The 13,151-nt window shown below is 28.7% G+C and overlaps 1 protein-coding gene across 1 annotated transcript in view; it reads right to left on the bottom strand.

The window, feature by feature from the left end:
- Positions 1–11,321, bottom strand: part of LOC113384420 (patched domain-containing protein 3) — a 112,156-nt gene extending 100,835 nt beyond the window's left edge. The window contains exon 1 of the mRNA XM_026622133.1: positions 11,034–11,321. The gene's annotated coding sequence lies outside the window, so the exon portion shown is untranslated. The remainder of the gene's footprint in view (positions 1–11,033) is intronic.
- Between the last annotated feature and the right edge of the window lie 1,830 nt (positions 11,322–13,151).

The following is a 13,151-nucleotide window of genomic DNA, read 5'->3' as shown; positions in this document are numbered from 1 at the left end:
GTTCTTCATTCACAATTGTCCATGGCCTACCGATCGATAATGGTTTATTACGAAATTAAATATTGTTAATAATCATATCACATCATTCCGAGTTCATTGAAGCATAAAAGCTTTCTTGAGATATACACTTGCAATTGTTATTGTGCCCAGGACTAATATGGAACCCATAATAAATAGGCAAGGTGCTATGCAGGCCGCACACACGCCGCGGTCGTCTTTGGTTCCACAACAGTCCACGAAGACACCTGGAGTAAATGGAAATTTACTACCTTTACTCCTTAGTAAAATCTCTGAGATAGTAGAAATTGAAATTTTTCTCTGAATTTTGATGAGTTGATTTGGTAGACTTTGGAAGTAGAATAGTACGCAAGGGGACGTCCATTAATCACGTGCTCAATTTTTTAAAGGATTTTCAAACTTCTCTCCCACTTGGTGATACGTGGTGATATTAAAAATTAACCCTCCTCCCCCACCAAACATCACGTGTATTTTTAGTTACAAGAAAAAATTGTAATTTTTTGGATTTTTTTTTTGAATTTTTTTAAAAAAATCAGGAAAAAATAAATACACGCGTGGGAGTAGTTATGAATATGAAAGTATAAACTCCACTTGCATAAAAAAATATAAAATTTATTGATTATAAAAATTAATGATATAAAAATATGACAAGTGATTTTGTTATTTCTAAATGACTAGATGCTTGATCCCCACACACTGTACTGATATCTTACTATATTCTTTCCTCCCCCACGTAATATTTCGTGTCAAGCTCCCCCCTCCCCCTAAAAACCTCACGTGATTAATGAATGCCCCCCAATGAGTATTAATTGCTTTATATTGTGACAACATAAATGAATGCCATGAATGCAAAATTGGTTTGGCAGTAGGAGTTGGTTTTTCCAATAAGTTCAATTTTGATTACTATTTTTCAACATTGGTGACCCTAACGTGATATGAATACTCAATTTTCTTTTAGTGCCAAGCCAACTTCCGCCTTCATACTCAACTTGTGTTGCCACAGTATGATAAAAGTCAACCAAAATTTATGATAAAATTCCCAAAATATTAAAATTAAATTCTAGCAACAGATATCGTCCTTATCTTTAAAATTATAAGTAAGACTTATATATTTATTTTTAGAATTCCATTCTTATTTTGAAAAACGAAAACCATTTTTGTCACACCAATTTAAAAGGCACACCTAGTATGACAACCTAAAAAAAGTCCATTTTTGGGAATTGAAAAAAAACAAAAACTGGTGAATCCATTTATTTATAATTTTGAGGGTACATTTGTACACGTTTTGAGAATACACAGTAAAATTTTTGAAATAAAAAATGAAATATTTTTGAAATGACACCCGATCTCCGGTGGCGCCAAAAAAGGTCCTCCTCTGCTGGAGTGATTGCAGCCTTCTCCGTTGATAAAATATTTCGTTAAACTAAAACATATTGTATGTACGATGACCTTCGGGTGAACAAAAATTGACAAAATGGCGGCATGTTGAAAAAAGTTAAATTTTTCCGAAAATTTTGGTCGTTTTTGGGCTGCCAAAATTCGATTTTGGATCAGATAAAAAAACTGGAGGGTCATCGTATGGAAATCTATATAGAGGAGATGTAAAAAATCTTTTAAATGGCCGTAACTCAAAAACAATTTAAGATATCGATTTGAAATTTTAGTGTGTTATTTGTAAAGGTAAAACTTATCAAAATATAGAAAAATTCAAAATTCAATTTTTTGAAAATTTCACACTAGGTGTGCCTCTTAATGTCTTAGATATGCCATTCAAAGTTTCAGCCAATTGCAAATAATCAAAAGTTAAAATATTCTTTTTTAGAACAAATTTTTAAGCGATATTAAATTAATTTAATTTGAGACAGATATTAAATATTTTGTGAAAATCTCTATATGATATCTTTAACCAATACCTCTTTTAACAAAAACCAAAGAATCCTCAACAAGTGGCGGTGAAACTTGTAATTCCATACTATAGAATGATTCAGCCGAATGAACTTGAAAGGATTGGCTGTCAGGATTATTGCGATTACAGATTTGACTCTTAAAAATTATAATATTAAAAATGTTATTAATATGACGTAATATTCATTTTAATCTACTAACGATAATTTAAATTACAAGTTTTAATTAGAAAAGTTTTGGCGATATCTATTAGAAATATGCCAGAGGTACTCGGATCGAGTCCTGGTACTGATAAAAATTAATACATTTGAATTATAACATTAAATAGTTGGGAATAAGATTAAATTAGTTGAAAATAATGTATATTATAAATTATGAAAAATCGTTAGAATATGATGTAAGTAGCTGAATAGCTGTAATTGTAAGCCAAGGAAATAAGAAAAAATAACAGAATAAATTAAATAAATGAATAATTTGATTTGACTCAGGTAAATTCTGTTAACCATAGATACATCATAATAATTTATATAGTGCTGAATATATTTAAAATGATATATTAAGATGTTATTTGGTTGGTTTCTTAAAAAAAGAGAATATTGAAATTTTGGTTCTATATGTACAACATCAATATGAACTTCAATAATTTCTAACAAGTGAAAAGTAAGCAAGTAAGCAAACTTGTAAGTGAAAAAATCGAATTGAAACACGTATTTTCACGACATTTTTTTAAAATTCCAAGACTAACCGTATAATATATTTCCGACCAATTTGTCAATCGATTACTATATTATACCTTGCAATTTTTGTCGAAATGAACACTACACGCCTCGCCGTCTGGGGCTTGGCCTTAGAATCCGACTTCTTCATTACACAACACTTTTCGAATATCCCAGTCAAACACATGAAATATATTTTACAACTGTCAAGTCTACAAGTGAACGAAAATCATAATCAATCAAACGGATCGATATATTTGTTTTTTGTTTTTTTCTTAAATTCTCAATATTTGTTTCGGATTTTTTGTGAGTGGCGCTTGCGGAAGTGCTTTCATTTATTCATTTATACCTTTCTAGCACATTAGCAACAACACATACTTATTATGGAGAAATATGTTATAGAATAAGTATTATAATCGAAATATTTCAAAAATTAAGAAAGTGAACACCTAATGTGAGACATAAGGAAGTATTTTAAAAGCTATTATGATAAAGTAATAGTTGTGTTAGCCCAAGTTGTAAAAGTTTACGAACATAGAAGGCAAGACTGGGTATGGTTGTGGTACTTTTTTTGATCAGCAATAATTTTGTTAATTTTGTTAATTTACCAGTTTACTGAGAGAAAAGTTAACTGAATGGCAATTTAAAAATTTGTCTGCGTATAAATACTAAATAATGTCCCTAAATACGATGGATAAGTCGTAAATCAAATCTTACAAGAAAAGGGCGAGTATCACAACCGACCACATCCCCAAAACAAACATAATCTTTTAAATGGGGTTGGCAAGAAAATAAGAATATTTTTTCTTGTATTAAATTTTTCTTTTCCTTTCTCTATTTTATTTCGTCTTACTTAAGTTCAACTCATAAGAAAACTAGTTACATAAACTTCCCGATATGTTTAAATAATCGACTTAATCAATAAAAAATAAATTAATTTATGAGTGATTAAAAGTATTCTGAGTGGATTTATTACACATAATTGGAAACGAACGAACACGTTAACTCGGAGTATTTTCTAAAAGCAATTCTTCAAAAATCAATAATTTTTATAATTGAACTTAAGACCAAGTACTTTATCGTTATACCAAATAAATCATCTAATTTTGATTTTAACAAACGTCAAAAAAACTACTTATTTTCTCAACTTTGACGAATTTTTAAAATTATACTACTAGTAAGGTTGTAATATTTCAGTAAGTTCTATAAGACCATGATATACATCCATAAAAATCGGCTTAAATTTTTTTTTTCAACAGTTAATTACAAATTACAAGAAAATGACTCGGTAGATTTTCACCTAAAACTAATCTGTATCATTCTCAACTAATATATTTCGAACAGTTTACGATTTTTTAAAATCGATTCGGTAGTATGAGCTCAAATGTGGACGAGAAGTTTAACAATTTTTTCCAAATTACAAAGAAACGGCTCGGCAGATCGTCGCACAAAACTGACAAACGATAGTCCTCATCGAAATACATCAAATGGCTTTTAAATTTCGGAAATCAGTCCACCCGTTTTTGAGAAAATGTCGATTTACGGCAAAAAAATTACCAAATTTGCTAAATGTCCTATATTGGAAAGTTACAAATATATAATAATTATAATAATAAAAGTAAACACTATACAATACAAGTATTTTACATTAGTGTTGAGTTTGTTTTAACGATGTACAATATACAAAAAAATCAATAAACAATATGACAGCCAAATGTGCATAATAGAATTCCCAATTTGGAATGATGGTTTAGTAAAACTTATGATCTGAGAAGGAGAACTTCAGATATTCTCTTCTGTGATTATAATGAATCTTTGCATAGTGATAGAGTTGACAGTCAAACTGAACACTTTAAAATATTATAGGCATATGAGAAGTGTATAAGTTTAATTATGAAAAATGATTAAAGTTGCCACCAACTTTTTCACCATTCAAAGTTTTATCAACATCCCAAAAGAGTAAACCTGAGGTTCTCCTTGTCAGTCTTCAAGTTACTACTAAATATAAGTTCAGAATTTCGGCATAAAAAATACAATATTTACAAACCAAACACAAGAACTGTTATACCTAAATCAAATAATGAATAATTAATTAATATAAACTAATGTTATGAAAAAAATCCTGCCAACCTTGAGAGGTCTACCAATCGTTCAAGATGGTAGATTTATCCGCAATAGTTACCTAAAAAATTAAAAGAGCATAAAAACCTTGTTCTATTTCAATATTTATGATCGAATTTCTACTACGGGTATGTAAAATCGAAGTGTCCGCGCAATTCTATTGAAAGTGTCCTTGTATAGGCACACTTTGATGGATGTATGAAGACAAGTATATCCGGACTTCAAATTGAACAACTATTTCTTGAATTTTAATTGCAAAATTGAATAATAAATAAGTAAAATACTCATGTTCGTAAAAAATTGACTTATCAGGTTAAAAGTTTTGGTTTACGTTATATCTTGTAATTATGCTGGTCGAAAGTAATAGTCGAAAAGCCAGTGAACTATTTGACTAACCGCTTTTCTCAAAGCTAGAAATTTTTTTAATGATATTTTATTTGATACCAGTCTGACAGTCATTCCGCGATTGCGTCATCATCCCTTCAATTTGTGAAAATGTAAAAAATTATACGCGCAGGTATAAAAAACTCTGGTTTCTTCAATTTCTTAATGGGTCAATAATAAAATATCATTAAAAAAAATTCTAGCTTTGAGAAAACAGGTTAGTCAAATAGTTTACTGTCTCTTAGACTATAAGAAGTTTTTGGTTTTTAGGTAAGTTCCAGGTCATACCTGGAACCTTGTGGTTGCAAGACCAAAGCTCTTATCACTGAAATACGGAGTACGACGTTAAAATTCAATTGACTATCTGGACTTAGAATGTCAAATTAAATATTAGTATAGGTACATGAAGCAAATGAAAAATTCACAATTTTCATTTCATATTTGACACATGGGCCGGCCGTGGTCCCGTGGTAAGAACGTGGGCTAGCAAATCCTAGTCCCGGGTTCGAATCCAACCTCGGTCGGTTCGGTATCAAAGCAGCTTGATACCAAATTTTCACTTGAAATCATAGATTTCAAATATGATTTCAAGTGAAAATGGCCTTTCGTGGGCATAGCTGTAGTGGCAACATGCCACTTGGCAGTAAAGTCATCACTATTACAACAATTGTAATAATTCAGCACATAGAGATGGGACAACTGTTTGGGTTGCCATCTATAATAATTGTAAGATAATTGATCACAACAGCTCATAGAACCCATAAGTTCTGATCGCTGTTATAAGTAAAATATAAAAAAAAAAAAATTGACACATGTCTTAAAGTGTAAACCACACTCTTAATTTGTCAGTGCATTTGAAATTAAAATACACTTAGTCAATAATTTATAACATAATCGTTCTCTTAGATTTTTGAAGCTTTCGGCTTGTCAATCGAACGCTATAATTTCTATAATCGATCATTACTTTGATTTAATCAACAAAACAAGATCAAGATACAATATTTTCATGTAAATGCATTCAAAACCGTTAATAATGGCAAATCGCAATTGTTGTTTTTGACGGCGATTTCCTTGGCGGTATACATTTATACTTTCACATATAATAGATAGTTCGACATGAGTCAATGCTTCGACGGTAGAATATTATTAGATTTTAAAACTGAGGCCTAATGAGAGACTAATAGAAGCAAGTAATTATTTTGCAAAATTGCGCCAAAAAAATAGTTGTGAAGAGCAATCAGAACTTAACAGTTCTACGAGCTTCTGCTGCTTTCTAGAAGGCTACCCTAGGACTAGAAGACTACCCTCAAATTCTATTTGTTATTATTGTTAAAATTTCTCTCATACTGATGATACGTTTTTGATTTGATTCTCAAGGCCAATTTTTACTTAAATTATTCACTTAAAATTAAGATCTATATTTTAAATTCAAAATGGATATCATTACTGCTTGATATCACGCTGGCCGAGGAAGTATTAACCCCAAAAATTTGTGGATGCAAGGCTCTTACCGTTGTTTCCATTACAAAAATATGTTCTACTTACAAAAAAGTGTGGTCATTTTTATTTATTACAGATTATAGAACATATAAGAGTTCTGAATGCTGTTCAAACAATAAAAAAATAAAATAAAATTTTTATTTATTATGACTCATTTCAGTTCATAATAGTTTTGTGAGATGTTATAGTAAATTTTTGGTTATTAATCATTTTGGCACATTCACCAGATTACTACTTCTTTATCATTTTTTCTAATCTCTAATAAAATCACAATCCTTCTAAAAATAGTTCTACTTCTATTATTATTTTTGCAACATCTGACATCACCGAATCAATAAAATTCGAAGTTAAAGTGTTGAAAATGTGTGAGATGAAAAAACTTAAACTTTAAGAAACACAATGTATATGATAAATTAAATAATAATAAGCCAACCAAATAAAATATGAAATAATTAGCGAACAATAATGTGTTAAGACCTTGTCTAGACAGTTTGTTTTTAGTTAGAAATGAAGATTCATTATAGAACAGATAGGTACTCATAACATATTGATGATAATGTTGAAAAACTTACATGATGAGTCTTTCTACAATATTTTTTGCTATATTCCTTTAATTCTAGGTTTAATGTTGTGTTAGTACTAACAATAATAAGTTTTTACCCACTCTTTAAAATAATAATAATTTGTTATTATTTTCATCCTTTCCACTCGGATGCCGCCGAGATAATTTATATAAAAATCTGGAAATTCGTGAGTGCAAAGGGTTAAATTCAAATAAATTTAATATCCTATTAGAGGTTTATTATCCTAAGTAAAAATTTGATATCACTACAGCTTGATATCAAGCTGACCGATGTAAATATTGCTTCATAACATGCAAAGACCTTCAAAACTTAACAAGTAACAATAAACAAATGCTACCTTAAAATGAAAATACTGACAAATGATTTGAAACGGTGTTTATATAAACAAAATTGTTCAAGGTTTTAAAAATATTTGCATGCATATTTGCACTTCAAATAAGGAAGTACTAATATGTGTGCAATATTTGAAATCTAGTATTCTAATTGTGCATATATTTGAACAAAACTTTCTCCTTTTCATAAATTAATATATATACGTAATTAATTACGGTTATAAATCAATTACGAAAAGATTTCGCAGCTTAATCATTGAACATGCAATGTTGGCCATTAATAATTTTTTTTATAAAAATCATCCAGATATCCTTTTCAATATCCAGTACAACCATATTCGAAATTCAAAATTTAGTTTGATAACTTTTTAATAATGTTAAATGTTAGTTGTTAAGCAAGAAGTGCAAATGAAAGAACTGCAGGCAACTCAAGATTCAGAGTTCAAATCTGGCATTGGGTGCAACCTGGTATCAAGCAAAAGTAATATTTGTTTTCATTTTAAAATATAGATCAAAATCCTGTTTCTAAGAGAAAATAGCTTCCAGGCATTGATACACGAATTTAATATAAAGGGTGTCCCAGACCTTAACGGTAAGCCGAAATGGGGCGATAGTATTAACTTAACTGTTATGAAAAAAAAAAAAAATTAGAAAAATAAATAGAGAAAAAATTTCACATTGTTTCATTGAACTGTAAAATAGTAAGATGTTTGACATTTTCATTATTGAAAAATTTTGAGTAAAAAACTAAAAACCTAAAAATGACATGATTTTTCATGAGCTGTGATGGTACTTTTCCTTAACATAGATGGAGGATTTTCGACCCTTTAAAAATATCAGATCAATCTGAACAAACTTGTATATTTCACATCATTCAGGTATTTACTACTTTTCTATCTGCAAATGTTAATTAAAAAACAATCTCTTACAAATATTTCTTCCAGAGCGTATCGCAAAAATAACGGCTCCGACGGCTTAAATATCATTCAAAGCGTAAAAGTGCAAAATCAGAGAGGACGTCGAGGAACACACAAAAACCGCTACTTTAGAAACTAATTTATGAATGTAAACAATTTCTTATGTAGGTGATATGCTTCACTTACAATACAATACGAGTAATAATACTAATGATAGTTGTCTTTTTCCATCGATTACCTGTCAGAAACAATAACAGGTGAAATAGATTTGTAATGACCAAGCACTCGATACCACCTGGTAATTAATAATTATTTATTTGTAATAACTACACGTGGTACGACTTGATAATCTATAATTCGAAAGTAATATTATGTTGTTGGACAAGTTGTAAAATTATATTATTGTGGATTAATTAACTTCCCGTAGGGTAAGTTATAGTAATCGCAAAAAAATCGAAAATGAAAATTTTTATATATCTTTACGTTTCACTTGTATTGACAAGATGAAAAATCGATGAAATTTTCATGAAGGTAGGTCTAGCGGTTTCGGAGATATGGAGGAAAAAGTAAAAAAATGAGCCATTTGGCGGTCAAAAATGATCATTAGACATATGCACATCAAATTATCAGATATTTTATAGAGATTTTAACAATAAGTATACATTTTGTCAACATTCCTATGGGTTCCGTACCAATGCTTATGCGTTAGACAGCGACGCGGCGCTTACGCGCTTTTATATTTTGTGCCTATGCAGTTAAAGCAGTACGATTGCTTTGAAAAAAAGTTCAGATCTTCCACAATATGTCAAAATAAATAATTTTTTTTTTTTTCAAAAAAAAAAAATTAAAAAAATTTTTTTTTTTTAAAAAATTTTTTTTTTCAAAAAAAAGTTATTTTTTGTCCAATTTATAGTTTCCCAAAAATCTTATTTTTTCAAAGTAATTTTTTTTTCAAAAATGTTAATCGTTTTTAAAAAAATTATAATTTTTGGTACGGGAAGTTCCAGCAATTTGCCTTAAGGCACGATGCCTTAATTGCCTTAAGACAGAATTCCACTTACAGCTAGTTTTAACAAATAATAATAATGATAACGTGCCACTTGACATACAGATCATATATGTTCTATATGTATGACATGAGGTCAAAAGAACTCTTGTCTTGAAATAAATTGTTGTTAAAAATGATTTAAAACACAATCTGTTATTACGAATTACATTTGCAGATGACTAATTTATAGGTCTAATCCCCTTAATTGGAGACTGAAAATACAAAATGTATTTTTTACTAGACGGGGCGGTTTTTAAGGGATGCACAAATAACTATTATAGTGGCGCCGAGAAGATCAGGCGCCAGAAAATCTTAAGGACGCTCGAGTGGCCAAAAAAGATTTCTGGTTTTGATCATTTTTGGATAAAAAAATTCTTCTAAAGTAATCTATTAAATAAGGAAGAAATACAACTTTGTATATTATTGATTTAAAAATAGTTCAAAAATATTTAGTAAAATTAATATGCACAAAACATTTTATTAACAAGTTTAGTAGAGGGTTTTTGTTCAATTACATCAAATTACTCAATAATTTGGTATTAAATAAATAGATTTAGCCATATAACTCATAAAGTCTGTAAACAACTCTGATTTTTATATAATATGGAAGGATTAAAATAAAAAAAATAGACCGTTTTAAATTTGTCTTTTTTTTTAAATATAGTTCGAAAGTATTACCAAAGCATAGTATACTTCATATATATTTATAATAACAATTATATAATTTACCATTACTTTAATTACCTACCATGATCTTGAGTTTTATATACATACTAGCTTTTCATCATCCTTAAATTCAACTTTGTAAAAAGAAGTTTTTTATAATATAGCAAAATTCACTAAAATTTCTGATCAATAAAAAGAAGTACAGTTAGAAAAAATCAATAAAATCAAATTTTTCAAAAAATTTTGCTCATTTAAATAATAATACCATATGAGAATGAACTATTTCCCTATTAATTTATTCATTAATCAGTGGACAATTTGTTTGATTATTTAAAACAATTTTTAACAAATAGTATCAAAGTTATCACAATACATACAAATAGTCAAAACTACCCTATAGAATAGAAATAATTGTAGTTTTTTTTTAATAAAAAATTAAAGATTTTAATTTAAAAAAAATGTGTTAGATTTTCATGTCCTTATACTATATTTCAATATAGTACTCAAGGCTCATGTCAATATTTTGCAGATTTAATTAAACAATATTAAATCTGCAAAATATTGTCTTGGGCCTTATTATAATATCATACCGACGGCTTATAAAATAAATAAATGAATAAATAAATAAATATATAGCAATTCGAAAAGAACGCTGATTTCAAAAAGGTTTCCGACATTAAATCTTACCGTTCATTAATTAGCAAAATAAACTAAAAACCGTTTACTTCATATTATGCAAATAGAAATGTATATCCACTACCTAGCTACGCTGATGGAATACATTTTTGCATTTAAAACCAAATAGTTATGGTTTTTGTTTAAAAATTTGATGGCAATCTTACCTTCAGATTTGTTATAAATCCTGCGCCACCAATAAAATATGTTCCTTTCAATAATCACTGTATAAAAGCACAAAACTTGCACAAAAATAATAAAACCACTATCCAAAATTATCTCTCCCAAATTCACTAAATTTACCACAAAGGATAACCGAACCGCACTGATAAAGTATCCTGTTGCACAAATGGTTGAATAAAATTTGGTCCAGATCCTGAGGTCACTTTTATCCTGTTTCTGCCATGATGGGGATAATATTATGATACAGTACTTTATTTTTTAATCCGGAAAGGACGAAAAATATAAAAAATTAATATAATTTGAAAAGAAACGAAAATACTAACCTAACGCAACGCGACGCAGTGAGTGACTGATTGTAAACTGAAATTATAACAAAGTGCAGCAACCTGTTGCTGGAAGGAGACGGCCTGGTCATTTCTCACTTCGACGATAACCAATGGTACAATGATAGAGCTGGACAGGGGAGAGGAACATTTTTTGGATTTTATCTTATTACCTATATCCACTTCACATTCATAGTTCTTACCGAAATATGTCTAATACAATTAATATCAGCGATGAAGAAATTGGGGAATGATATTGCAATACTTGAAGTTTACCTATACTAAAAACTAAACTAGTGGTGTATGGCATTGTGCTTTAAGACAAATTGCTGGAATTTCCCGTACCAAAAATTAAAATTTTTGAACCAGCTTCAATTTTTTTTGAAAAATTTGAAATTTTTTTCATATTTTGATATTTTTGGGAAAATTTATACTTTTTTCAAAGTAATCGTGCTGTGTGGCTTTTTTAGAAAAGAAATATCGAAGCGCTTAATTGTATGTTGATACCATATGGTTGTTTTAAAATCTACATAGGGTATTGACACCCTACCATATGTAGGTTTTGAGACAACTTTAGGATGTCAATATACAAGTATTTACAGACTTTAGAGCTGGGTATCTCGAAGTCCGAGATTATTACCTAATTTAAGCTTAAATTAGACCTAATTTAAGCTTAAATGACTAGACTAAAGCCAATTATTTAGGTTTGGGTTACTGTCATAAATAGAAATATTCTAATCTAATCCTAAGACAAGTACCAAAAACACTTGATTTCATTTCAAACCTATGAGGCAAATATGATGAAGAAATCAATATCATAATGAAAGAATCATCCTAATTACTTGATGCTTTTCGTTTTTTTTTCAAACCATAACCAACTCATTTATCCGAAATCAAATATGATGAAGAAATCAATATAAGAATAAAAAAATCATCCCAATTACTTGATGCTTTTCCTTGTTTTCAAAGCATTTCTAACTGTTTATCCGAAATCCAATATAATGAAGAAATCAATTTGAGAATAAAAGAATCATCCTAATTACTTGATACTATTTGTTTTTTTCGAACCATATCCAACTCATTTATCCGAAATCCAATATGATGAAGAAATCAATATGAGAATAAAAAACTATTCTAATTACTTGATCGATCATATGATTTTTTTTGAAATAGTCACAAAAAACATTATTTCATGTTTTGTTGCTGTTAGTAGTATTATTTTCAATATTAATATTTAATATTTTCATTATCTATAATTTAAATCTGAATTTTACTTAATATGGCAGCAATTTAATTTCATGTGTTAAAGTTGAAAAGTCTTAGTACTGCGTAACCTTTTAGAATAGATGTTAAATATTCATGTATTTTCAAAATTACTGATTTTTTGTATAACGACACATTGTAATTAATAAAAGAAATGAAAATTTAATATTTCATTAACTCATTATTATTGTTACTTGATTATTTTATATTATTTCATATGTTCTCATAAAACAAGTCACATAAAACAGTTTAAAAAACCTTCAAGTTTTAAAATTTTCATTTGGAATTCAATAATTATTTTTATTTGTGGCGTTATAGTAAGTAGAACTTAAACAGTAAATATATTTCTATCCAGATTCATGCCATTTAAGATGCAAATACCATATACAATTTCAAATTAAATTTAATTTTACATAAATATAAAATGATTTAGTTTAGATAGGTAGTTTGATTGTAAATATCTTTTGATCGGTTTTGGGTATATTTTGCCATTATTTGTAATACATAAAATTCGAG

The sequence above is a fragment of the Ctenocephalides felis genome, unplaced genomic scaffold (genome assembly GCF_003426905.1).
Source record: "Ctenocephalides felis isolate EL2017-DRISC unplaced genomic scaffold, ASM342690v1 CF-g0.4_SCAFFOLD_03571, whole genome shotgun sequence".
In the NCBI taxonomy this organism is placed as follows: domain Eukaryota; kingdom Metazoa; phylum Arthropoda; class Insecta; order Siphonaptera; family Pulicidae; genus Ctenocephalides; species Ctenocephalides felis.
The sequence above is the reverse complement of the archived record's forward strand: the minus strand, read 5'-3'. Positions and strand labels throughout refer to the sequence as shown.